Here is a 10,000-nt window from a genome sequence, read left to right as displayed (position 1 = left end):
TTACAAAGTGATAACTATCAATAAGCTACCATATTGGCAGGTTTATCGGTAACACTTCATAATACTGTAACACAAAAAATGGGTAGTTACTGAGGAACGAGTAAGGAACGAACCATTAGTTCATGAATAGTTAATGATTAGTTAATGAGTAGTTGATAGGTAGTTCCTTAATGGTAGTTACTTAAGAACTGACCATTAGTTACCATGTTAACGAACCAGTAAGTAATGATTACTTCCCTAAAAAAATATTTTTTTCATTTGTTTTCATTCACTAGTTCATTAATAGTTAATCGGTAGTTCCTTAAAGATCCTTAATGGTAGTTACTTAAGAACTGACCATTAGTTCCCATGGTAGTTACTTAAGAACTGACCATTAGTTACCATGTTAACGAACCAGTAAGTAATGATTACTTCCTTAATTTTTTTTAAATATTTCACTAGTTCATGAACAGGTAGTTCCTTAAGAACTGACTATTACTTACCATGTTAGTGCATCATTACTTCCTGCTTACTTTACCATTAGTTCCCATGTTTGTGCCCCCTCAAGTAAAGCAGTACATCTTACCGAGTTGTTAGTAAGGAATGCACCATTGCTTCCTGCTTACTTTACCATTACTTAACATGTTTGTGCCCCCTCAAGTAAAGCAGTACATCTTACTGAGTAGTTACTAAGGAATACACCATTACTTCCTGCTTACTTTACCATTACTTAACATGTTTGTGCCCCCTCAAGTAAAGCAGTACATCTTACTGAGTTGTTACTAAGGAATACACCATTACTTCCTGCTTACTTTACCATTACTTAACATGTGTGTGACCCCTCAAGTAAAGCAGTAGCCTACATCTTACTGAGTAGTTACTAAGGAATACACCATTACTTCCTGCTTACTTTACCATTGCTTAACATGTGTGTGACCCCTCAAGTAAAGCAGTACATCTGACTGAGTAGTTACTAAGGAATACACCATTACTTCCTGCTTACTTTACCATTACTTAAAGGCCGGCTTTACCGTGGGGAATATGAATATATATTAAATCTCACGCCCCTAAGGTTTTCGAATCCGTTGAAATTTTTGAAATTGGTTGTTTCCCGCCAGAGATATCACCAGAAATCCACTCTGTGTGGAGGGGGGGGGGGGGGGGGGGGGTGGTGGAGGGGAGGGGCGGGTGCGGGGACCCGAAATACTACATTTCCCACAATGCACTGGGCTCGCGTGGCCTTCGTTTTCATGCCAACCCCTCAGGCATTTGGCTGATATCAAACTCCAGTAGGTGGCAAAAATGCACATATATGTTTGCCAACCGCCATAAAACTCAAAGAAGAAGAAGAAGAAGAAGGCTTCGACAATAAAAGATACAAAGAAGAAGAAATAAATCGAAAATAAAATTGCCTCCAAATTGCACCAAATGTAAACGGTAGTATATATGTCGGGAGATGTCTTCATAAAAAAAAATTCATGCATTTTAAGGCATTTTCGTAGGAGTTACGCGCATCTGATGTTGTAACTATTTTCTGTAAAAATGTGTAAAAATGGGTACATTGCTCAGCGTTGATTTCGTTACTTCAACTCACCTACTACTAGATGTAAAATTTGACGAGCTTTCCAATGCCGCCAGTCCCGTGTCTTCTGGTGCCAGGCCCGCTCCAACCCATTACGCAGAGTATGCAGACTGCGTAGGGCATCACGTGACTGAGGGCACCAAAAAAAAAAAAAAAAAAAAAAAAAAATTTTTTTTTTTTTTTTTTTTTTGGTGCCCTCAGTCAGGCCACTCACTGAACAGCAGGCCAGGCGCCGCCTACTGGTTTACTAGTGGTTTTATTACTTTATTCAGGGTGCATCTCATTGTAAAATTGGACTCGGCCCAAATTGGGCTTCAAACGGCCCAAATTGGGCTTCAAGCGGCCCAAATCTGGCTTCAACTGGCCCAAATCTGGCTTCAACTGGCCCAAATCGGGCTTCAGACGGTCCAAATCTGGCTTCAAACAGCCCAAATCTGCCTTCAAACGGCCCTAATTGGGCTTCAAACAGCCCAAATTTTTCGCCGCCGCCCTTCGGACGCCGGCACGCACGTCGGCCTGTATCGGCCTGGCCTGCTTGGTATCTAATGCCCGGCCTGAATTATGATCCCAGTCCGCCCCTGCTTGCATGTACAGTTTAACAATCACTTGTTTGCTGACATGTACAGTAATTCTAACAATTGTTTGTTTCCCACATGTAATGAAATGTGAGATACACTAGTATCGTTCATAATTAATGATTTTGCAGTCTTTCGTTTGACAGTTATTGAAAGTTTTACGGGGGGGGGGGGGGGCACCACAGAACAATTACGCTTAGGGCACCCAAATGGCCAGGATCGGCCCTGTCTGGTGCTTCCGTTCCAGAGATATGGTCTCTTGGCAAGGAGCTATGGAAAGCTAACCTAGCTACAGTATGCTATGCGGGTGGACAAGATGGCTGCCTTTTGCTTTTCGTCGAGAGCTCTGAAGGGGCGTGGAGGACCTCTAGAGGCGGGACCATGCTCACAAGACTTGTAGTTCATAGGCGCTCGAGTTCCGCAAGCGGGGAGGGAAGCCGGGTGACGCGTAACGCGTCATCCGGCTTCCCTAAAAATGTGAGAGATGCCTGATAGGTCAGGCAGTGAAGCTCCAATTTCAAAATATTTCAACGGATTCTAAAACCTTAGGGGCGTGAGATTGATATATATTCATATTCCCCACGGTAAAGCCGTCCTTTAACATGTTTGTGCCCCCTCAAGTAATGGTAAAGTAAGCAGGAAGTAATGGTGTATTCCTTAGTAACAACTCAGTAAGATGTACTGCTTTACTTGAGGGGTCACACACATGTTAAGTAATGGTAAAGTAAGCAGGAAGTAATGGTGTATTCCTTAGTAACAACTCAGTAAGATGTACTGCTTTACTTGAGGGGGCGCAAACATGTTAAGTAATGGTAAAGTAAGCAGGAAGTAATGGTGTATCCCTTAGTAACAACTCGGTAAGATATACTGCTTTACTTGAGGGGGCACAAACATGGGAACTAATGGTAAAGTAAGCAGGAAGTAATGATGCACTAACATGGTAAGTAATAGTCAGTTCTTAAGGAACTACCTGTTCATGAACTAGTGAAATATTTAAAAAAATTAAGGAAGTAATCATTACTTACTGGTTCGTTAACATGGTAACTAATGGTCAGTTCTTAAGTAACTACCATGGGAACTAATGGTCAGTTCTTAAGTAACTACCATTAAGGATCTTTAAGGAACTACCGATTAACTATTAATGAACTAGTGAATGAAAACAAATGAAAAAAAATTTTTTTTAGGGAAGTAATCATTACTTACTGGTTCGTTAACATGGTAACTAATGGTCAGTTCTTAAGTAACTACCATTAAGGAACTACCTATCAACTACTCATTAACTAATCATTAACTATTCATGAACTAATGGTTCGTTCCTTACTCATTCCTCAGTAACTACCCATTTTTTGTGTTACAGTATTATGAAGTGTTACCGGTAGTTTTAACTACATTCAAATCTCAGTCGCTTTTTCAGTATTTAATTAGGCCTAATTTGACTCATTTAGGTAGTTCATTACAATCTACATATTCATAGTATTTGTGTGACTTTTTGTTGCCTTACAATATGGCACAATGCCACAGCTCATTGTCAATTTGTCATTGACAGTAATGACAATCACCTGCTATTTAATTAAATCACCTGTGGTTTCCAACCAAGATGTCTGCGATCAAATATGAATTTTCCTAGAAATGTAAACATTTTCTGATTCCACCTCGGTTCAAGATACAATGCTTCCTTCAGCATGCGCTGGGACGCGTCATCAGTGATGTTAGCTGGGGTCGTAAGGTGTTTCGGGTCTGTCCAACCTCATAGACCCAGTAGACCCAGCCGAGGCCGATTAAGACCCCGACCCTCATCCCAGAAGCAGCCGCTCACGGATCAGCCTTCCTACTCTGTCTGCAGCGTTGCCCGCGGAAGGGTTGATCATGCCCAATCCGCTGCAATAGAGCTAGTGCTACACCGCAGCATTGAAAGACCCTTCGGTGCATGGAGGGCTAAGGCTCTGTGGGTTTCTCCCGGCCGCGCTCCTCCTTCGTCTCACCAGACCCTCCAAAAGGCAATCCTACTATGCCGTACCATCATGGCGTACCATGGACAGAGAGGATGCCTCAAGGAGGCCTGTGCGCTGCACGTCATTCGCCTGCGGCGAGCACCTTGCTCTAGCCTGAAGGACCCCAGGCCGCGCCGATCTTTATATAGCTTTTCAGGAGGCTAATCCGTAGCGTTTGTGGATTTGTCCCTCACGAGAGAGCCAGGCTGGGGTGCTAACCCATCCCGTACCGGGTGCCGTCTCTCCGGCCGTCAACTGTCCCTCAACTATTGCTCCTTAAAACACATCCTCGGGCTGCCTAACTGAGCACTAGTCTGCCTAGTCCCTAAATCAAACACACCTACTTTACACTTTACTCAGTGTCAGTTCAGTTCTACCTCCATGTAACAATATTGGATTCCAGACTCAGATTGTGATCATTTCCTGTGATGTAGTTTGGATGTAGGTGAGGTACTTTTTGCACGCAGTTTTAGTTTGACAAGATAATTCCTTTGAGAGTGGTCAAGATGTAGTTAAACTTTTATTGGGTATTGTTTGGTAAATTAGTTTCTCAAACAATGCCCATATAACACTATCTCTCGCTCTCATTGTGTGACAAGACTGATCAGTGATGTCATAGGGGGGCACAGACAGATTTAGAGGAATATCTCATTTTAATGATGTGATACAAAAATGTATCCGCTGTTTGAAAGTGAAAGTATGCTCTCTGTTCCCCGTGTACTGCAGTTTCTTAGACGGGAGGCCATCCGTTTCCATAGCGAGATTGAGTCAAACGTATATTTGAGGCCTTCTAATCTTGACATTGAACTTCCCTTTTCCTTCCAGCCTTGACATGGAACTTCCTTATTCTTTAAAATTCACCTCATCAATTCTCTAAATTGCAAAGTTCAGTAGACAGTCACATGGTTTTTCTAATTTGACAACCATGAACAAATAAGCTGTGTTTCCTCTTCCTATCATTTGTGTATAATATCAATAATTTCATGCTTGTGGTTAGAGTTCCTCTCTTGATAGAAATAATGTATATAGCATCAAAATGTTTTTTTGGGGAAAACTGAAAACATGTTTCTTATTTAGCCTATTTATCTAGTTAACATAAATAATACTAATTCTTACATCGAAAAATGTGTTATTTGGAAAATAAGTTAAAATAAAAAAGTTATATTTGTGGGGGTCCCACAGGTGTTCTGGACTATGGGGTCCCAGACTCTATCTATGGGGTCCAATACCCCATAGGTCCCCCCATAACTCGAACCCTGCATTTAGGTGATTTAAAAAAGTTCCCCTTACAATTCATTAGGACTTTTTTGTCATGCAGAACACGAAATCCATTGGATTTGTTTTTGTCACAATTTGCAAGAGGTCAAGTTACATTACTGGGCTATTGTAGACATTTTCAGAACTGTCTAATGAACCAGGGAGGAGGAGGAAGAGAGTGAATGTAGGCTGCACCAGGCAGAGGAGGAGGAAGAGAGTGAATGTAGGCTGCACCAGGCAGAGGAGGAGGAAGAGAGTGAATGTAGGCTGCACCAGGCAGAGGAGGAGGAAGAGAGTGAATATAGCCTGCACCAGGCAGAGGGGCAGAGTTTAAAATCACTTTGGACAGAAAGACAATCATTGTCATCACAGCATGAATATGGGGACAGGTAAGATGCTCCAAATCCACACTTAAAGTATAGGAACATAATGCAATAATATGCTTTGACTTAACATATCATTTGACTTCAAACATATAATTTACAAATATATAAGTATTGCATAAGCTTATTGAGATGCATCAAAAGCAAGGTTGTGTATATCATGATTTGTTGCAATCTTGCAGAACTGATCTGAAAATAATTATTTCCTGCACAAACATATTTAGGTAGGCTCCAAAGCTGGTATCTGCATTACCTGTGATAGTAACACCTGCATTTGGTGAAATGAGTGAAAAAACACATCTTGCAATTTAGTACAAAGTATTCTGTGACTTTCTTTCAATTCAGCACTGTGAAATTGAATGTTGCATGCTTTTAGTCCAGGAGGAATAGTTGTCTTGTGTGCATCATTGTAGTTATGAACAGTGTTGGGGAGTAGTGAACTACATGGAATTAAACTAACTAGTTTAACTACCTTTTGCAGTAGCTCCCTGGTAGTTCAACTACATTTTTATGCCTCCACCGGCGATAGCTGTGGCAGGAGGCATTATGTTTTCGGGTTGTCTGTTCGATGCTCGCTAACGTGATATCTCAGGAACGCCTTGAAGATTTTTTTTTTGGCCACTTGGACTCAAGCATGAACTGATTACGGTAGATTTTGGTCATCAAAGGTTCAAGGTCATTGCAACCTCACGACCACCCGTTGCATGCGTCTCAGAGACGCCTTGAGGAAATTACTTCAAATTTGGCTCAAAGATCCACTTTCTTTTATACAGTATTTTATTTTAGAATTTTTCTGAACAATGCACAAATAAAACAAACAAACACGCTCAAACACAGGAAAGGAAACAAAAAACATACTTATATCATCAACATTCATTATTACAAGGTGATTACCAGCCGCATAAAGTGCCGCGCCCAGGATCCCACGCAAGGGGTCCATGAGAAACCAGCCAGGCAAGTCACCCGTCCCTAACCTCGTCGAGGTAGGCTAGAGATGGGTCCCAAATGGTGGAAAACATTTTAAGTGAGTTGGTCCTCAGAAACCTAAGTCTCTCCATCCGTATAACAGAGGTCATGTCCGTCAACCACAGTTGGTCTTCATGTGAAGAGGAGGACTTCCATTCCTTCAAAATGAGCTTTTTTGCTAAAATTGTCCCCTGTGTCAGAGACTGTTGCACAGCCGTGGGGAAGTTCAGAGAGGACTCCGAGCAGCCGAAGATGGCGAGTTCTGCCTCCGGCTGAAGGGTTACTTTGTAGGCTTTAGAGTACCAGTCAAATATTTTGGCCCAGAACCCCATTAGTGAAGGGCAGAACCAGAAGGCATGAGATAGTGTGCCCTCTGACACTTGACACCTGTCACACAGTGGTGAGACAGAAAAGAAGATTCTGTGCAATCTGTGCTTGGAATGGCTCAAAGATCCACTTGGACTCAATGATCAACTAATTAGATTTTGGTTCAAGGTCACTGTGACCATACATCCGTCCATTCCATCAAGGAAGGGGGCGGGGCTAGGTAAAAGGGGCCATAGCTAGGGATAGGAAGGTTGTAGAGTCGGGATTGGAGGGGTGGGTAGGGGGAGTGGTTACAGGGTTGTGGGTGGTGGGAGGAGTGTGGGGCAGGGAAAGGGGCGTGGCTAGGGAAAAGGGGCCATAGCTAGCATACAAAGGTCATAGGCGTAGAGAGTCGGGATTCGAGGGGTGGGCAGGAGGAATGGCCCCTAGTACCCACCCTTCGAACCATGACTCTCGACCTTCCTATCCCTATTTACGAACTCTTTCCCCTGGCCGCACCCCTTCCCTCACTATGCCCCTCCCACCACCCACATCCCCCCAAGCCACTCCCCTTACCCGTCCCTCGAACCCCGACTCTCTGCGAGCATGCTATGCTATCCCTAGCTACGGCCCCTTCTCCCCAGCCCCGTCCCCCTTCCTACCACCCACATCCCCCTAGCAACTCCCTCTACCCAACCCTTGAACCCTGACTCTCTACGACCTTCCTATCCCTAGCTATGGCACCTTTTCCCTAGCCCAGCCCCTTTCCCTCACCACGCCCCCTCCCACCACCCACACCCTCTACTCACCCCTCGAATCGCAACTCTCTATGACCTTCCTATCCATAGCTATGTCCCCTTACCTAGCACCGCCCCCCCCCTTGATGGATTGGACATGCGTGAGGTCACAGTGACCTTGAACTTTGACCACCAAAATCTACTCAGTTCATCGTTGAGTAAAAACAGACGTTTGAGCTCAATTTGAAAATTCAGGCAAGGCGTTCCGGAGATATCGCGTTAATGAGCATCGGGCGTATACGACAACCCGAAAACATAATGCCTCCGGCCATGGAGGCATACTCTTTTCTAAGCTTTAGTTAACAAAACTAGATTTCTCCCTATGCTAGTTTTGCTGTAGTTCAACCACTTCCAGTGTGAAGTAATTGGTGGTTTGCAAAGCTATGTGTATGTGCATTGTGCAACCAACCAATACAGATTTCCTTTTAAGAGGTTCAAATGATACCTTAAAAATGCAATAGCCTAATTCTGTCAAAGATTACAGTAGCCTACTCCCAGTCCCAGCTTTCACATGTTCAATGTCAAAATAACTACAAATAACTAGATTATCATCAAGTGTTCGGGGCATGTTGTGTAACACTTGTGTCATCTTTCTTAGATTCCTATGAAGGCTTCCGGGCCACTGTAGCACCAACGCAGCGTGCTGCAGCTCCATCTAAGCCACCTGGTCTCGGCAACATGGAGATCTTCTCCATCGTCATCTACTGTGTGCTATTTGTGCTTGGGACTATAGGCAATGGTCTGGTCATCTATGTGACGGGGTTCAGGATGAAGAGAACCGTCAACTCAGTTTGGTTTCTCAACTTGGCCCTGGCTGACTTCATCTTCACTGCCTTCCTGATTGTGCAGATCGTTTACGTCTCCCAATCTCACAACTGGCCTTTTGGAGATTTAATGTGCAAGCTCAACAGCTTAGTGATGGTAGTCAACATGTTTGCCAGTATCTTCCTCCTGATGGGCATAAGTCTGGATCGCTGCCTGTCCACCTGGCTGGTGGCGTGGGCCCAAAACAAGCGCACCCCGCGCAAAGCTCAGCTGATATGCGTTGTCATCTGGCTGGCTGCTGTGGCCTGCAGCTTACCCTACGCCATTATTCTGGAGGTTCGGGTGGGTCGGTCAGGCAAAACTATATGTGCTTATTCTGTGTCATGGAGAAAATGGCGCACCACCACCACCACGTTCCGCTTTGTTGTGGGCTTCCTCATCCCCCTCCTAGTCATGACTCTCTGTTATGTTGCCATCACCGTACGGGCAAGGCGCCTCCATAGAGGAATGAAACGGAGAACCTTCCGAATCATCATTGCGATCATCCTTTCATTCTTTCTCTGCTGGTTGCCCTTCCATGTGTTTCACTTTTTAGGATTGCAGGCTAATGGCAACGCAGTCATTCAGCGTGTTTTGAAGTTTGGAGGTAACGTGGTTGTATGCCTGGCCTTTTTCAACAGCTGCCTGAACCCCATCCTCTATGTCTTCATGTGCGATGAATTCCAGAGGAAGCTCAAGCAGTCTATATGCTTGGTGTTCGAGTCTGCCTTGGCAGAGGACCACTTGTCATTTGCGTCATCTCGCTCTCTGGCTTCGCAACTCTCACGGATTTCCCGGAAGTCAGACTCTGATCCACCTACAAAGAGGAAGGTCGAATTCACGCCCTTAACCAAAACCATCACAGACAACGTCACTTCCACAGAGGAGAATGAACACTGAATGCAGACAAGAAGACCCCAACATCCAGCAGCCAGTGTCATGCCTTTCTGTAATGAAACCATGAGCAAAGAACTCAGCCTCAGTACAAAATCATGGCATTGGAGCCCTTTTCTATTCTCAAGGTGAACCGTGTGCAGAGTGATGAGTATAGGCATATGTATAGGCAGACATGTGAATGGGCTTGTGTTGATAATGTAAGATATCCTACTGTGTTATAACTTCTCTGTAAACAAATGTAATGGTACTTTGAGTACCAATAATAGGTCAAAAGTCTATTTTACATCTTCAGAGCCTAGCCTTACAAGGCTCCAGATAAGGCATTACATAAAATCTATCCAATCAAATCATTTTCACCTGACAGCGAGGCGTTTCCCCGGCAGGACGTAGTGTGTGGGAACATCACGCTACTGCCTCCAGTTCCCGTCCCCCCGAACAGGTGCCCCGACCGACCAGAAGAGGC

At 44.1% G+C, this 10,000-nt stretch overlaps 1 pseudogene across 1 annotated transcript; it reads left to right on the top strand.

Moving 5' to 3' along the window:
* Positions 1-8,514: 8,514 nt before the first annotated feature.
* Positions 8,515-9,540, top strand: LOC310786715 (chemerin-like receptor 1 pseudogene; annotated as a pseudogene). The gene has a single exon. The product of its transcript is annotated as a chemerin-like receptor 1 pseudogene (transcript).
* The last annotated feature ends 460 nt before the right edge of the window (positions 9,541-10,000 follow it).

Source organism: Poromitra crassiceps, assembly GCF_964638095.1.
Source record: "Poromitra crassiceps genome assembly, chromosome: 1".
NCBI classification, from domain to species: Eukaryota; Metazoa; Chordata; class Actinopteri; order Beryciformes; family Melamphaidae; genus Poromitra; species Poromitra crassiceps.
The sequence above is the reverse complement of the archived record's forward strand: the minus strand, read 5'-3'. Positions and strand labels throughout refer to the sequence as shown.